The sequence below is a fragment of the Amblyraja radiata genome, chromosome 9 (assembly GCF_010909765.2).
Source record: "Amblyraja radiata isolate CabotCenter1 chromosome 9, sAmbRad1.1.pri, whole genome shotgun sequence".
NCBI lineage: Eukaryota > Metazoa > Chordata > Chondrichthyes > Rajiformes > Rajidae > Amblyraja > Amblyraja radiata.
In genome coordinates this window covers 68,164,968-68,183,522 of record NC_045964.1, presented here as the reverse complement: position 1 = coordinate 68,183,522, position 18,555 = coordinate 68,164,968, and positions in this window count along the sequence as shown.

Sequence of the window (18,555 nt, the reverse complement as noted above, 5' to 3'; positions counted from 1 at the left end):
GTTAACAGGCAACTAAATCACCCTACCACAACCAGAGAGCAGTGCTGAACTACTATCTACCTCATTGATGACCCTCAGACTATCCTTGACCGGACTTTGCTGGCTTTAGCTTGCACTAAACATTTCCTTATCATGTATCTATACACTTTAATTGGATTGTTTGTCATGTATTGTTTATCATGTATCTGTACACTGTTGATGGCTCGTTTGTAATCATGTGTTGTCTTTCTGCTGGCTGGTTAGCACACAACAAAAAGCTTTTCACTGTACCTAGGTACACGTGATAATAAACTAAACTGAACTTCTCATCTCCTTTGTAAAGGTACGTCCTTTTATTCTGAGGCTGTGGCCTCTGGTCGTAGACTCTCCCACCAGTGGAATCATCCTCTCCACATTCACTCTATTTAAGTGATGGGAGGCTACTATTTTCTCGTACATTTCTGGGAAAGAGTAAAAAAATAAATGGATTTCTCTAGAATTTGTGGGTTTTTACTTTAATTTATTGGTGGTTTAAGATTCCATGTAAGTCCAAAATCTAAATGGACATGCCACACAATGCATCCTGTTGTCATGGGAAACTAACTAGCCACATTAATTATCTTCATCATAGTTCCACCTGGTAGTGAAAATATCTCTATCTCTCATAACCACAGAATAAATAAAAGGTGTTCAAACTTTCTCCACAGGTAATGGTTTATTACAGACGTTTTTATTCCTGCCACTGTATCTTGATTGTCATCTTTTGCCACCTATTGGAGCAAGAGCTATTCACCCACTGAACGTGGAGTTTGCACATTCTCCTTGTGATCACATGGGTTTCCTGTGGGTGGTCCACTTTCCCCCCACATCCCAAAAACGTGCAGATTTGTAGGTTTACTGGCCCTCTATAAATTGCCTCTAGTGTTTAGAATGAGTGTGAGTGGGAGAGTGGACTCAGCGGACCGAAGGGCCTGTTTCCCTCATGTAATCTCTCAACATAACAATCATATATCTAAGATCAATGTAATAAGGTTTTCAACCATTTGAGTTTTTCAGGGGCTATTTGTGTGATCTCTTCATAATCATGAGAGGATTAATGATTTCACTTCATTTTTTATCATTGCAAGTCGTGCCATGATCCCTGTCAATGTCACTTCCTGTCATAGTTTGGGTTTTGGCAACAGCTTGCTTTGTAGGAATCATCTTAATCTAAAAGCAGCAGCGAAATAAAAAAAAAAACAAGAATGATTACCGGATTATATAATGATCAGCTAAACCTTTCAGCATCCTACACTTGCTTGTCTACCAAGTGATGAGAGGTGAAAACTACTCCCACACAGCTTCTGTAATATACTCTATTTGTAAAGTCACCTCCCTTACACTTCAGCTTGCAGGAACTATGACCCATGAGCAATCGATGGAAGGTTACCTTACATAATGTTCCGATCTTTCCTGACAGTGATTCATCCCTTTACCAAAGAAAGCCTGGGTTGACTTTCAATGTCAGGAAACTTTTATTTTCGTCGCTCTGTTTATGACTCGTGTGCACCTGCCTTGCCTAAAACAAACCATGATTGAGACAGATTTATTAACTCATCGCATTGTGTCATGAGCTACACAGGCCAACGTTCCTGCTGATTCCTTTATATTTCTCCACATATTTATCATTCAATCAATGTGCGCCTTTGTAAAAAAAAAACATGTTTAAACACATTGCAGCTTCTGATATAACAAATAAAATAACAGAGAACAGTACAGGGTGGCCTGGTGGTGCAGCGGTAAAGTTGCAGTTTTTCAGGTTAATTGGCTTCTGAAAATTGTCCCTTGTGCGTAGGATAGAATTGGTGTGGAAGAGTGATCGTTATTTTGGTGTGCCAAAGGGCCTGTATCCATGCTGTATCCCTAAACTAAACTAAACAAAACTAAACTTTATTGGGGATCTAAGGTGTTGTTTGTGAATTGTGAACCTTGCTACCTGATGGGGTGGTGGAGGAAGAACCTCACACAACATTGACGTGGTATCTAGTTGAGTGTTTGTACTCCCAAGGCACATAAAGCTATTGACCAAGTGCTGGTGAAAAAGGATGAGTATTAATATGGTCCATAATGGTTAGCATGGGTATAGTGGATCAAAGGGACCATTACTCTGCAGTATGATTCTGACCCAATGCAATTCAGAAGCTGAGTCAAGAATCAAGAGTGATTTTATTGTCACATGTCCCAGACAGAACAACGAAATACTTACTTGCAGCAGCACAACAGAATATGTAAACATAATACTCTGTAAACAACATAATAAACAAAAAAAATGTTAATTGTATGTATATATAAGATAAACAGGCGGTCTCATTGATCCACTGTACCCATGCTGACCATTAGGTACCATGTTAATACATCCTTTTTCACCAGGACTTGGCCAATAGCTTTCTGTGTCTTGGGAGTAGTATGATTTCATATATACACTAAACCAAGTGCAGACCCGTCGGGTCTGCTCCCCCAACGCACCCGTCCCCTACGCGTAGCCCCCACGCGAGGCGTGGTCCTCCAACTCAACCCGTTGCCGAAGGTAAGATTCGAGCACCCCTCAGCAAAGATCATAGCTCGTGAGCCTCCCCAGCACTGGAGTTGGGGGAAAAAATCAATCCCCAATTGCAATACCAATTGACACTCCCCCTCCTGATCTGCCAGGAGCTATGATGGTAACATTGTTCCAAATGTCAGGTGCACTTGCGTTAGATGCCATTAAGCTGAAAAGTTCAGCTGCCAGTGTTCTTGTCTTGCAACTTTGTATCAAAGTGTGTTGGAAGCTCTGAGGAATAATTTTAAAGTAGAATAATTTTAAATTCAAATTATTTTTAAACATTTTCATTAATAACTTGAGAAATAAAGCATGAATTTTTCAGATAAGGCGATTTGGACTACACGGAAAAAATCTCTACCGGAATATGTAAAGATTTTACTGTTAACGCGTTGTTTATTTGAGAAGATGTGATTATACACACACACACACACACACACACACAGACATACACACATCCAAGATGAGAGTTTTAATAGTTACTAGACCATGTGCAGTTGGGTCTGCTCCCCAAACGCACCTGTCCCCTACCCTTAGCCCCCACGGAGGCGAGCTCCAGGCTCCAACCAGGGCCCGAATACGAGGGGCGCGGTCGGGGGGGAGAGTTGGTGAAAGGGTGACGTCACAAGAAGACAGCCATTTTTTTTTTCAGATTTCTGAACATTTTCATTAGTAACTCGAGAAATAAAGCATGAATTTTTCAGATAAGGCGATTTTGGATTCCAGGGGGGGAAATCTCTACCGGAAAATTTAAAATTCTTACCGTTAGCGTGTCGTTTTTTCGAGGAGAAGTGATTACACACACACGCACACACACACACACACACACACACACACACACACACACACACACACACACACACACACACACACACACACACACACACACACATCCAAGATCAGAGTTTTAATAGTTAATAGATATGATATCTATATATATACACACACACACATTTTGGGTTGGGAAACCTTATATTGATATATTTTCAGTTGCTATATATATATATCTTCAGCTGCTATATTTTTCTATTTTTCTATATATAAATAAATAGCAGCTGAAGACATGGAATGCTGGAGTAGCCCCATGTGTTAGGCAGCATCTCGGGAGAACAAGTGTAGGTGACGTTGCAGGTCTGTACCCATTTCAGAATCATCCATGTTCTCCTGTGATGCTGCCTGACCCGCTGAGCTACTTCAGCACACCGTGTATTCTTTTGTAAACCAGCATCTGCAATTCCCTGTATCTCTGATCGATAGCTGCTACTATGTAAAACAAACTGCTGGAGAAACTCAGTGGGCCAGATGGCATCCGTGAGGGAAGTGGACAGAGGACGTTTCGGGTCAGGGAACCCTTCTTCAGTCCGATGAAAGTGTTATACCAGTTGTTTAAGAAATTGAGAATAATAGTATCATTTTCTCCATGCAGTATGGGAGAGAGTGGGAAGCCGGCAGATGACTTGTATAGGGTCATAGAGTCATAGAGTGATACAGTGCTGAAACAGGCCTTTCTGCCCAACTTGCCCACACCGACCAACATGTCCCAGCTGCACTAGTCCCACCTGCTGGCGTTTGCCCCATATCCCTCCAAAATTGTCCTATCCATGTACCTGTCTAACTGCTTCCTAAATGTTGGGATAGTCCCAGCCTCAACTACCTCCTCTGGCGGCTTGTTCCATACACCCACCACCCTTTGTGTGAAAAAGTTACCCCTCAGATTGCCATTAAATCTTTTCCCCTTCACTTTAAACCTATGTTTAAAAGTGGAAAGAAGTGCCTTGATTTGTATAGCGTCCATTCTTTTATTCAGTACCCAACAAAGCAAGGCCGACTCTCAAAGAAACTTCTGAACAGTGGGACGCTAGTTACACAGCTGCTTCTGAAACACTTAACCTGGTCCAAGTGTAGATTTCTAATGTACCAAATCACTTCCTATTCACTGCCATTGCATCAAGCTTCTGATCCAGGCATAACACTTGAATATATAATCTTGATTCAAACATACAATTTTCCTCAATTATTCATATTTTCAATGCTGAGCACACTGAATCTCATTAGCACATTGCCTAATTTCACCCTTAGTGCAGCATGTTAGAAGACTGCTTTCTCACATTAGCACCTTCCTGTAACAGGATGAAATTATGATCTAAGTCAATATGTGATCTTATCGGTTTTACCCTCCCAAATGCACCAAGGTGGAGTGGGATAAAAGAAGGGTTTGCAGAACTTTGTGATATAAAGCTGGAAGTGTGTGCCTTATCCCTGGGGGCCTTGTAACGAGGAAGCCTTGAAGCAGATTTAACTCAGACCTCCATTTTTGGGCCTGCCTTGAGCAAACACTGCATAAATCCATATGTTCGTTTGCAAAATGTGCATTATTGCCAGTTAATTCCTGCTCTTTGGGAAAAATAAAACCACACCAGTAATAATAACCTTCTGGCGACTGTGGATGGTACAATCCTCCTTTCACATGTCAAAAGGTGTTATAATAGCCTTTCGTTGATGTCAGGCTGCTGCTCTCCTCATTTGAGTTCCCTAATAGCCCGGTTCAGATACCATACCCTCACTCAAGCCGCTCTTGTTATTTTTTGACACAAACCGCGACGCCATCTGGCGCGCGTACAAGTGAGGAAACATGCAGGAAAGGAAAGAGAATTTTTCCAGAGCAGATTTTCAGTATCAAAAAAAAAAATGTTTGGCAGGAGTGCAAAAAAAATTGAGAGCTGTCGGGTTATGACAAGTTGTCAGCAACAAGACAACCGTTGTTGCTCGGGTCAAAGGGGCTCATCCGCTCTTGCAAGTTCTGTCCTTCTGGAGAAGTGGGGGAAGAGTGCAGGGTAATAGGGTCAGGGCAGGGCGTGGGAATAATTGGCTCTTTAAGGAGCATGCGCCAATGCAGTTGTCTCCTTCTGTGCTGGAGGACTTTGTGTTTCACTGACCTCAGCTCAAGGTGCGGTGCAATGGGCCGGGATTAAGTGCAGCCTCTAGATGCCGACTTACAAAATACTGCTCTTGCCCTGTCGGTAGTTTAGTTTAAAGGTAGACACAATATACTGGAGACGACAGATGGCACAATGGGCTAAGTGTTCGGCTGGCAACCGGAAGGTAGCCGGTTCGAATCCCGCTTGGAGTGCATACTGTCGTTGTGCCCTTGGGCAAGACACTTCACCCACCTTTGCCTGTGTGTGAATGTGTGTGAATGTGTGTGAGTGATTGATGGTGGTCGGAGGGGCCGTAGGCGCAGATTGGCAGCCACGCTTCCGTCAGTCTGCCCCAGGGCAGCTGTGGCTACAGAAGTAGCTTACCACCACCGAGTGTGACTGAGGAGTGAATGAATAATGCGATGTAAAGCGCCTTGAGTATTAGAAAGGCGCTATATAAATCCCATCCATTATTATTATTATTATTATTAATTCAACAGGTCAGGCAGCATCTCTGGAGAGAAGGAATGGGTGATGTTTCGGCTCAAGTCCCTTCTTCAGACTGATGTCAGGGGAGGGGGTGGGACAAGGATAGAATGTAGTCGGAGACAGGAAGACAAGTGGGAGAACTGGGAATGGGGAAGGGATAGAGAGGGAAAAGAAGGGCTATCTGAAGTTAGAGAGGTCAATGTTCATACTGCTGGGGTGTAAACTACCCAAGCTAGATATGAGGTGCTGTTCCTCCAATGTGCGCTGGGGCTCACTCTGACAATGGAGGAGGCCCAGGACAGAAAGGTCAGATTGGGAATAGGAAGGGGAGTCTGGAAGGAAACCGGAGCACCTGGAGAAAATCCATGCGGTCTCGGGGAGGACGTACAAACTCCGTACAGACAGCACACGTAGTCAGGATCGAACCCGGGTCTCTGATGCTGTAAGGCAGCAATTCTACCGCTGCCTCACCATGCCGCCCAAGATGTTATTTTAGCCGTCTCAGCTCTGAGTGCCGAGCAAGTACAAACTGCATTTCCAGATGGCAGTCCAAACAGCCATGACTATTTTAAATGCAAATCCAGTGGTATGAAAGTGTATATTGAAGCCAAAGGTGTGAAAGTTGGCGATATTAAAACAGTAGTAGATGCTTCTATTGAGGTTAAATATTATTAAAGATTGTGCCTTGACCGCAGATCAAATATTTCTAATACAATGTTGTTTCATTTCTCACATTAACCGTCATCTGAGTAAGAGGTCTCCAGTCTCCTTCTCCAGTATGAAGTTTAGGGCAACACGGTGGTGCAGCTGTAGAGTTGCTGCCTTACAGCGCTTGCAGCGCCGGAGACCCGGCTTCGATCCCGACCACAGGTGCTTGTCTGTATGTAGTTTGTACGTTCTCCCCGTGACCTGTGTGGGTTTTCTCCGAGATCTTCGGTTTCCACCCACACCCCAAAGATGTACAGATATGTTGGTAAATTGGCTTGGCAAATGTAAATAAATTGTCAGTAGTGTGTGCGGGATGGTGTTAATATGCGGGGATCGCTGGTCGGCACAGACCCAGTGGGCTGAAAGTCCCATTTCCGCACCGTTTCTCCAAACTAGAAATAAACCAAACTAAAGTTCTATGAGATGTTACCTAATCCTTTTCTCCAGAGATGCTGCCTGACCCATTGAGTTATTCCAGCTTTTTGCGTCTATCTTCGGTATAATTCTGCAATTCCTTCCCACACATCTAAGTGAGACTACTTAATGCTAAACTTATGAAATGGGTTCAGGAAATTTCAATTGGAACCCATGGCGTGGACCTGATGTGCATTGTGTTCTTGAGAAAAAACTTTACATTGGTTCTTAACCAGAGGAGAAAGGAGAACTTCCATTCACTTCGACCTGAACTTTGGAATGGATCTTCTGGGCTTATATTCGCTGGAATTGAGAAGGATGAGAGGATACCTTATAGAAACAAATACAATTCTCAAGGGATTGGATAGGTTTGATGCAGGAAAAATGTTCCCGGTGTTGGGGGAGTCCAGAACCAGGGGTCCCAGTTTAAGAATAAGGGGTATGACATTTAGGACTGAGATAAGAAAAAACTTTTTCACAAAGAGAGTTGTGAATCTGTGGAATTCTCTGCCACAGAAGGCTGTGGAGGCCAATTCACTGGATGTATTCAAGAGAGAGTTAGATATAGCTCCTCCGGCTATCTAACGGAATCAAGGGATATGTGGAGAAAGTAGATTTTGGACGATCAACCATGATCATATTGAATGGCGGTGCTGGCTCGAAGGGCCGAAGGGCCTACTCCTGCACCTATTTTTTGTGTTTCTATGTTAACTTTGCACAAGGACCTGCCTCTAATTTACCAAGAATTACATGGGCAAGAAGCATATTATGGAAAGAGGCCACTAAGTCCAACCAGTCCAAGCAATGTTTATTTGGCAGCTGAGCCATTCTCAGTCTTTCTGATTTCCCTCTATAATTTCTAGTAAAATATTTTCCATGGATTAACTCCAGTTTTGCTTTTCTCTGTAAGTGAGAACTATTTTTATCCACACCATTAAATTCTGTCACAATTTTAATGACCTCTGTTGTGTCAAGTCTCAGTCTTCCCATTCTAGTTGTAAAGCAATCCAGCCAGTGAACTCTATTGATTAGGGGAATCTGGAATTCCCATACGGCACGGTGGCGCAGGGGTAGAGTTGCTGCCTTACAGCGCCAGAGACCTGGGTTTGATCCTGAGTACAGGTGCTGTCTGTATGGAGTTTGTACGTTCTTCCCATGACCGCATGGGTTTTCTCCAGGTGATCCGGTTTCCTCCCATACTCCAAAGACATACAGGTTTGTAAAGGACAAAGGACATTTATTGTCATATACACCAATTGGTGTAGTGAAATTTGAGTTGCCATTGCAGCACACATATAAAATAAACACAACATTATAGAATTTAACATTAAACATAAAAAACATCCCCCCACAGCGGGATCAACGTTTCTCACTGTGAGGGAAGGCAGCATAGTTCAGTCCTCTTCCTCATGTTCGCCCGTGGTCGGGGCCTAGTGAGGCCTCCGCAGTCGCTGCTACGGCGGCCCGATGTTTCAGACCGTAAACAACCCATAGGTCAACTAGACTCTCCTCTAGTTGCCGTGGGACTTTGGCCTAAGTTTAACCTTTTCATCCCAAAGACAGTAACTTCACCTTTCAGAATTACAAGCTATCACTCAGTTTAAGTGGAAAAAAGTAGGAAGTACAGTTTAAATTTTCTGTGCTAAAGGGATATAGTTCCAGTGAGGGAAAAAAAAGTTTCTACTTAGAAAATGGTGAACATATTGAATTTTCTCTCTGATGGTGAGGTTGGGCAATAATATGCTTAAAGTGATGCTGGATAAAGATCACAAGGGTGAAAATAAAATAAATAAATCGTTACTGGGAGAGATGAGGGAGGCTTGTGCAGAACACAATGACCGGCATAGACCTATTGGGTCACAAGCCTTATTCCTATAAAATAAAATCAATCTTATTCTATGTAAATTCTTATGTTCCAATTTATACCTGGATCCACGATGGCGTCCAAGCTACATGATAGGGACACATGACAATAAACTCACTTGAACTTGACTCTTTGGGTGCTAGTCAGAGAATCATGCATTAAAATCGCTCCAACCTTTTAACCCTCTACACCAACAGCAGCATTTCCTATGCTCTTCACCTTATTCCCTTTATCATGTACTGGTACACTGTGGATGGCTTGATTGTAATCATGCATTGTCTTTCCATTGACTGGTTAGCTTTTCACTGTAGCTCGGTACATATGACAATTAACTAAACTAAATGAAGCTAAACTAAACTACTAAACTAAACTAAGCTAAACTAAGCCAAGATAAGAGGAACCAAGCTAAGATAAACTAAGATAAGCTAAGATAAACCAAACTAAAGTAAACTAAAGGTACACAAAAATGCTGGAGAAACTCAGCGGGTGCAGCAGCATCTATGGAGCGAAGGAAATAGGCAACGTTTCGGGCCGAAACCCTTCTTCAGACTGATAGGGGATGGCGGGGAGAAGGAAGGAAAAAGGAGGAGGAGGATCCCGAGGGCTGAGGGATGGGAGGAGACAGCCCGAGGGCTGAGGGATGGGAGGAGACACCAAGGGCTAACAAAATTGGGAGAATTCAATGTTCAAAGTAAACTAAACTCAACTCAACTAAAGCAAACCAAGGTGAATAAAATGCAGGCCATTGAGAGAAGGTCCTCATATCTCGGTTGCAGGCTCATTTAAAATGTTGAGTGCAAAGCTCGGATTTTGTGCCTTCACAGACGGGGCACTGCGGTAAACTGTCTGGTGCCAGGACACCTGAGCAAAGAAAGTGGGCATTTTTTTCCTTCAGTCCACTTTCTTTGCTCAGGTGTCCTGGCACTAAACTACCTGGATCCAAGTAGCATTGTCACCAACTGCCAGCACTGGGGGAGAAGAAGGCACTGGTAACCACTGATATCAAAATAGTGTGCAGCCAGCCCTCAACGAGAGCCGGGACTGTAAATTAGACTCACGGCTCAACTCCCTGACAGAAATAGGTCTCTCTGATAGTTTAAGGGAGTAGAGATGGTACACCAGGGTGTTTACATTGGGGGAGGGCTGGGTGGGGGGGGGGGGGGGGGGATGGGAGTCAGCGGTGGTGTCAGTTTCTTTTCTAACCTGGCACCCTGGTGCCTCAGATCTTCCTGAAAATTCCGGGCACGCGTGCTTCATTACTGAGAGACACCAGGGACTTGTTTTTTGCAAGATTAATGAGCTCCACGGAAATTCTCCGGCGCATCTTGATAATTAAGTCTTTGTTTATCAAAAAACAAGTTATATTAGGAGCAGAAAATTCGCAGTAATTATTCATAATCCTAACAATTCAAGTGTAGCTACCTCATTTGACTGTGTAATGCTGCTTTTTAATTTCTTGCATACATCTGCATATTAATTTTGTCCATCGGCCGAGGCGGTTATTTGACAGCTTCTCTCTGCTTTTCTCATCCCCTCGTTTTTTGCAGGGAGCACGACTGAGCTGGGTGGCATTTTGACTGGGTGTAATGATAAATTATGAATTTTCTAATTTGCAGCATAATCATTTAACTCCTTCCGTCCCTAATTGGGATGAAGGTGCGGAGCAATGTTTATTATTATTTTTACTTTTGTTTTATGCAGTGGTTAAAAAAAAGAAAGCATGGGCACTCTTCGCCGGCCAAGGCCAAATAGCAGTTCCCTTGCTGCATGCAACACGTTTGCCATGTCCAGGCAGATGATTCCAATTCAAAGACAGAACTCGGAGCAGACCAGCGATCCCCGCGCACTGGCACTATCCTACATACACCAGGGACAAGTTACAATTTTTACCGAACCCTGCGCGTCTTTGGAGTGTGGGAGGAATTCGGGTAAATTTCAAGCGGGTCACGGGGAGAACGTGCAAACTCCGTACAGGCAGCACCCGTTGTCAGGATCGAACCCGGGTCTCAGGCGCTGTAAGGCAGCAACTCTACCGCTGCTCTGCCGTGCCGCCCCTGCTTCAATTCTGTCCTCGTGCAAGTTTAAACACCCCTGACCCACCCACCTCTTCCAATACTTGACATAATACTGCTAAGGATGCTTTCTTTAGCAGCTGTACCAAGAACATTATCCAGAGCGATTTCCTTTTTATGAGGTCTCTCTATTAATCAAGTGGCCATTAAGGCTACATGTTATGAGACTGCAATGAGTGAGTCATATGGTCTACTTTATGTACTAATACTGCCATTTGCTTGGAGTGGTGGGGTGGGGGGGGGGGGGGGGGGGAGGTGGGGGGGGGGGGGGGGGGGGGGGGGGGGCTCCTGTCAATGTAATTATTTTTAGTGGTAACTATTAACAGAAAGGACTGCACAGGGATTGTCTGTCGACTCGTGAATGGTGTGACCAAACAACATACTGCCATGTTAGCACCGAAGGACTTGATACCGTGTTGCTTGATGCGCGCTGTAGTGTTTTCGTGCTTCTGCAATGCCTTGCTTATTAACTTTGACTATATTCAGTCTCTCGCTTCTAACAACCTAGATTGATGTTGAAAGCCTCGCTGATCCTTCACGGCCGGGGATGTTGCCAGGACTCGAGGGCCTGAGCACTAGGGAGGGATTGGGAAAGCTAAGACTTTATTCCTCGGCGCGCAGGAGGCTAAAGTGGTGATTTTACAGAGACGTGCAAAATAATGAAGGGGATTGATAGGGTAAATGCACTGGGTCTTTTACCGAGGGTAATATAATCAAGAACCAGAGGACATAGGTTTACGTTGAGAGGGGAATGAGCTACCGGAGTGAGATGGAGAAACAGTGCCATTATTGAACGTATTATTTTTTTCTCTTCCCCCGTTATGTTTACATTTTCTCATATTCTGTTTTGCTGCAACAAGTAAGAATTTCATTATCCCATCCGGGACATATGACAATAAAATACTGTTGATTCGACATACAGTATTCCAAATGTTTAAGAAGGAACTGCAGATGCTGGAAAATCGAAGTTAGATAATAATGCTGGAGGAACTCAGCGGGTGAGGCAGCATCTATGGAGCAAAGGAAATAGGCAAAGTTTCGGGTCAAAACCCTTCTTCAGACTGAAGAAGGGTTTCGACCAGAAACGTTGCCTATTTCCTTCACTTCAGAGAAACAGGCCCTTCTTCAGACTGAAGAAGGGTTTCGACCCGAAATGTTGCCTATTTCCTTCACTTCAGAGAAACAGGCCCTTCTTCAGACTGAAGAAGGGTTTCGACCCGAAACGTTGCCTATTTCCTTCACTTCAGAGAAACAGGCCCTTCTTCAGACTGAAGAAGGGTTTCGACCCGAAACGTTGCCTATTTCCTTCACTTCAGAGAAACAGGCCCTTCTTCAGACTGAAGAAGGGTTTCGACCGGAAACGTTGCCTATTTCCTTCACTTCATAGATGCTGCCTCTCCCGCTGAGTATAATTAATAATTTAATTTAATAATTTGTTTATAGGGACAGTGCATATTAATGAACATTTGCATGTAAATATGCGAGATTGTAGCCAATCTAGCTAATTTCCGTCTCTAGTCCCAGGCAAAGGTAGGTGAAGTGTCTTGCCCAAGGACTTCTCCAGCATTTTTGTCTAAATACAGTATTCCAACTTGGGTAACATAAAAAAACAATGGCATAAATACTGAATTCTCCAATTTAGGTGAAATAACCAAAAATAACCCCCTCCCCCCCTTTTCTCCCCCAAGCCCACGTGTTTATAACGTTAGGACCTCACAGTTTCAGTGACCCAGGTTCAGTCCTGTTCTCTGTGTCTGTCTGTGTTGTTTGCTTGCTCTCAGTGGCTGCATTGATTTCCCCAAGTGCTCTGGTTTCCTCCCAAGACTCAAAGTTAATTGACGTTTATAAACCGCCCCGGGGTGCTGGAAAGTGTTAACATTTGAAGGAGTTGTTGGGAATTTGGGAGCGTAGATAGTATAGAGTCATACGGTGTGGAAACAGGCCCTACGACCCAACTTGCCCACACCGACTAAACATGTCCCATCTCCACCAGTCCCACCTGCCTGCATTTGGCCCATATCCCTCTAAATCTGTTCTCTCCATGTAACTGTCCAAATGTTTCTTAAAAGTTGCGATATGACCTGCCTCCGGCTGTTCATTCCATGCACCCACCCCACTCTGCGTGAAAAGGTTTCCCCTCAGGTTTCTATTAAGACTTTGCCCCCTTACTTTAAACCTATGTCCTCTGGTTCTTGATTCCCCTACTCTGGGGAATTGTAGAGAGAAAAAAGTAGTGAAGGTACAGGATCACTCTGTGAGCCTTCATAGACATGTTGGCACAAATAGACTCCTGCTATGATGTATGGCAATATTAAAATTGAGTATTTATGACTATTTTAATATTACTGCAAATGCAGATGAACACGGGCTGCTGTGCAGGCCAAGTCTATGGATTTTATCAAGGTGGAGATTGACAGGTTCTTGATTAGTAAGGGTGTTAGGGGTTATGGGGAGAAGGCAGGACAAAGGGGTTGAGAGGGAAAGATAGATCAGCCATGATTGAATGGCGGAGTAGACTTGATGGGCCGATTGGCCTAATTCTGCTCTTATCACTTATGAACTTATGGAATGGAGTGCCCGGACTGGGGAGGGATAATTGTGAAGGGGACGCAGTGAGATTTGGTATGAGGGGCATGGCTTTCTGGTTAATGTTGATAGTATGGGGTCTCAGTGAAGAATATGATATTGAATGTCAAAGACAGCTGATGAGACTTGGGTCAAGGCCTGGCACTTCTGAGGAGTGAATGCAAATTGGCGCTTGGTAAGGGCAGACAAAATGTGTAGGAAAGAATTGCAAATGCTGGTTTATACCGAAGATGGACGCAAAATGCTGGTGGAACTCAGCTGGTCAGGCAGCAACACTGGGGAAAAGGAATGGCTGACATTTCGAGTCAGAACTTTTTCCACAAACCGAGATAGTGTTCTGACCCTAAACATCACCTATTCCTTTTAGTTTAGTTTAGTTTAGTTTAGCGGTACAGCGTGGAAACAGGCCCAGTCCACACCGACCAGCGATCCCCACACATTAACACTATCCTACACACATTAATGACAAATTAATCCATTTATACCACGCCAATTAACCTACAAACCTGTGCCTCTTTGGAGTATGTGAGGAAACCGAAGATTTCAGAGTAAACCCACGCGTTCACGGGGAGGACGTACAAACTCCGTACAGACAGCACCTACAGTCGGGATCAAACCCAGGTCTCTGGCGCTGCAAGCCCTGTTATGCCCCTGTCCCACTTAGGAAACCTGAACGGAAACTTCTGGGGACTTTGCGCCCCACTCAAGGTTTCCGTGCGGTTCCCGGAGGTTCCCGGAAGTTTTTGTCAGTCTCTCTACCTGCTTCTACTACCTGCAACCTCCGGCAACCCCCTGCAACCTCCGGGAACCACACGGAAACCTTGGGTGGGGCGCAAAGTCTCCAGAGGTTTCCGTTCAGGTTTCCTAAGTGGGACAGGGGCATAAGGCAGCAACTCTACCACTGCTCCACCGTGCCGCCTTGGTATGGGGTTTTCGCCAGAGATGCTGCCTGACCCGCTAAGTTACTCCAGCATTTTGTGTCTGTCTTTGGCACTTGGTAATGCAGGCTTGAATGATGTCTAGGCCTTGCTGCACACTTCATTTGCTGAAGAGCTGCAAATGAAATTGAACATTATTCACTGGTGATTGCAAATCACCACTACTGCCTTATGATAGAAGGGAGGTCATTTGTGAAGCAGGCTGTAGATGACTGGGCCAGAGGAACCCCCGCAGTGAACTCCTGGGGCTGAGATGATGGACCTCTAAACAATCATCACCATTTTCACCGTGCGATGTACGACTCCAATCATTGGAATGTTTTCTCTTTGAAGCTCATTGATTTAAATTCTACCAGGACCCCTGCTTGCCGTGCTCAGTGAAATGTTGCCTTGATGTCAGGGGCAACCACTCTCTCCTCATCTCTGACGCTGGGCTGTTTGGTTTGCGATCAGACCAAGGCTGTCTGTGATGAAGGTCTGGAGCAGAGCTGTCTTGTAGCAACTCAGACTGGGCACCGCCAAGCAGGTTATTCATGAATAAGGACTGCTCATTAGCACTGCTAGTGACACCAGCCATTACTTTACGGATTTACTGATAATTGAGAGTGGACATATTGGACAGTATAGAGCTGACATGGATTTGAATCATTGGTTCATTTAATCATTGACATGGAAAAAAAGGCCCTTCAGCCCATTGAGTCCATCAACACCCATTCAAATTAGAGTCATAGAGTCTTACAGTGTGGAAACAGGCTCTTCGGCCCACCTTGCCCACACCAACCAACATGTCTCATCTACACCAGTCTCACCTGCCTGTGTTTGGCCCATAGCCCTCTGAACCTGTCTTATCCATGCACCTGTCTAAATGGTTTATTTAGACAGGTGCAGGTACTATCACAACATTGTCTCATGACAGTACCTGCCCAACTAACTTTCAGATAGTCTTTTTGTACATAAAGTATATTGTTGAATCATTTAATTGATCATATTCAATTAATCTGTAATTCACTGATTTACAGTTGGTTCTTTTGAGGAATCAGCAGAAGTTTTCTTCCTCCTTATACAATTGCCTTTATCCTACGTTGCTTGGATTAGTTTAGTTTTGAGATACAGCACGGAAACAGGCCCTTTGGTCCATCAAGTCTGCACCGACCAGCGATCCCCGCCCCTTAACACTATCCCACACACATTAGGAACAATTTCCACTTATACCAAGCCAATTAACCTACGAACCTGTACGTCTTTGGAGTGTGGGAGGAAACCGAAGATCTCAGAGAAATCCCAAGCGGTTACAGGGAGAACGTGCAAACTCCGTACAGACAGCAAACTGCCTGTCAAGGTAGGTTCAATGGATATAGTTACAACCTCAGATCAAACTTTTTTTGAACTCCTTTATTAAATATAAAATTGCTTAAAATCCATAGAACTAGACCTATATCCTCTGGAATTTCCTTCGGAACTTCGCCTACCTGCCTTTCCTTACTATGCCCCTTAAAACCAAGTGTGTCCGTGATATGAAATCAGAAGCACATTGAGTTGAAGGTGCTATATAGATTAACAGATAGGGAGATAGATGTATTAAGTGATAGTTGTGGGAGAATAAAATTCACCGCTTCCCAGCCACAGCAGTAGTACTAACGTACAGTCTGGATATGCTGCATCCTTTTCATGGCCCTAAGCATGTTCCCTAGTTCCTGCTCCAGAAGGGCTCTTTAATTATCATAAAAGATCCTGTAAATGGAGGGTAATTTTCTCATTGCAAAGTGATGTCTGCTAGGACTACACAGAGACTGCACACATATATTCACTTTATGATCAGTAAAGTGGGAAAGGATGAAAAAATCTTCATCCAAATGTGAGCTCTCAGCTGTGCGAAGTGAAATTAAGATTTTGGTCCCAGTGGCAAGAATGTTTTGTGTCTTCAAAACCTCGATATATATATATATATATATATATATATATATATAAAGTTTAATTTACTCCTGCGGAAACAAGGAACTGCAGATGCTGGTTTACCCAAAAGGACTTGAAATAAAACTTTCCTCCCTTCTGTTTGGATCCAAGATGGCGTCCAACCCAGGCGACTCTTTGTGCGCTCATCACAGACGTGGATCTGCAATCACGCAATCCAATCACTCCGTTCTTTTAAATCTCTACTCCGACAGATCTTTGATCGGACTTTACTGGACTTTATCTTGCACCAAGTGTTATTCACGTTATTCCTTTTATCACGTATCTCTACACTGTGGATGGCAATCATGTATTGTCTTTCCGCTGACTGGTTAGCACACAACAAAAGCTTTCCATTGTACCTCGGTACATGTGACAATAAACTGAACTAAACTAACTAAACCCAACCACCCCCGCCCCCACAAAATTCGTCTGAAGAAAAGTCCTAACCTGAAACATCACCTATCCACGTTCTCCAGAGATGTTGTTTGACCCTCTAAGTTACTCCAGCACTTTGTGTCCTTTTTAAAAATTTCATGCCATTCATGTAATATCCATCCGGGGTACAGAACTCCTCACCATCGAAGGGATCACAAGGAGCTGCTGCCTTAGACAGACAGCTAATATCATTGCAGACCCACACCACCCTGTCCATGCTCTCATCTCCCGGCTACCATTGGGAAGATGGTATAGGAGTCTAAAGACTGTGACCTCCATGTTCAAAAATAGCTTCTTCCCAGCAATCACCAGGCTCTTAAACACTGTGCAACATTGCCCACTACTTCAGCAACTATGATCTACTAAAGATTAAAAAAAATTAAATTGTGGCACCAGAGACCCGGGTTCGATCCTGTCTACTGTCTGTACAGTGTTTGTACGTTCTCTCCGTGACCTGCGTGTGTTTTCTCCGGGTGCTCCGGTTCCCTCCCGCTCTCCAAAGATGTACAGGTTTGTAGGTTAATTGGCTTTGGTGAAATTGTAAATTGTCCCTAGAGTGTAGGATAGTGTAAATGGCCTGTCCCACTTTCACGACCTATTTCACGACCTCCGCCGCATTTCCCTTGACGCATACTCGCAGCATGGTCGTCATTAGGTCGTAGGTAGGTCGTAGGTAGGTCGTAGCAGGCTGTGATGCTAGTTGTAGGTACTCGTGGCATCAAGTAGGTCGGGGCGTTTCTCGAGCATGATGAAAAATGTCCACGAGTAAAAAAGGTCGTGAATTAGGTCGTGTAAGTGGGACAGGCCCTTTAGTGTGTCGGGATCGCAGGTCAGCGCGGACTCTGTGGGTTGAAGGACCTGTTTCAGCGCTGTGCCCCTAAACTGTACTGTTTTGGTTGTAAAATGGACCTTGGTTTTTGCCCTATTATGGTCTGGTTACCTAGTATTACTGATTATAAATGTATTGTGTTATTGGTTATTGTGTATTAATTTGTGTATTATCGCATTCATGGTTCTGTAATGCTTCTGTACGTAAGGATTTCATTGTTCCTCCCTTGACTCTTGACTGTGGTCTCTGGTGATGTGAACTCTACTAGCTGTGCCACTGTTCGTCATATTAAAAATCATTGACCATTGCAGACGACCAGTGATATATAATACAAAATAAGAGGTAAAAAGGGAAGCGAATGAAGCCAAAACCTAATTATGCTAGCAGTTGTCTGAAGGGTGGGGTTTCTGCCCATGGGAACTAGGGTCAGCTTAACTCTATTGGAATGTGCAAGTGGTAACAAGAATGCCAATACCTCTGCAGGAGGTCTTCTCATGTTCCTTTTCATACATAGCATGCCACATCTCTTCAGCATACAGTATGTCACTTTGTGGAATGGCTTCTGCTGCCTGGAACAAGCCAACAGCTACAAAAACGATAGACACACAGTACTGGCATATTTCGCTTGAGCAGTTTACAACCTAGGGGTATGAACGTTGATTTCCCTAATTTCAAGTAACCCTGCATTCCCTCTCCCCCCCCCTCCCCTACCCAACCCTAGTCATCCTACTAGTTCCACTGTTCGCATCCTCGTATCCCTTCGTTATCACCTCTTCCCCAGCCAACAATGGG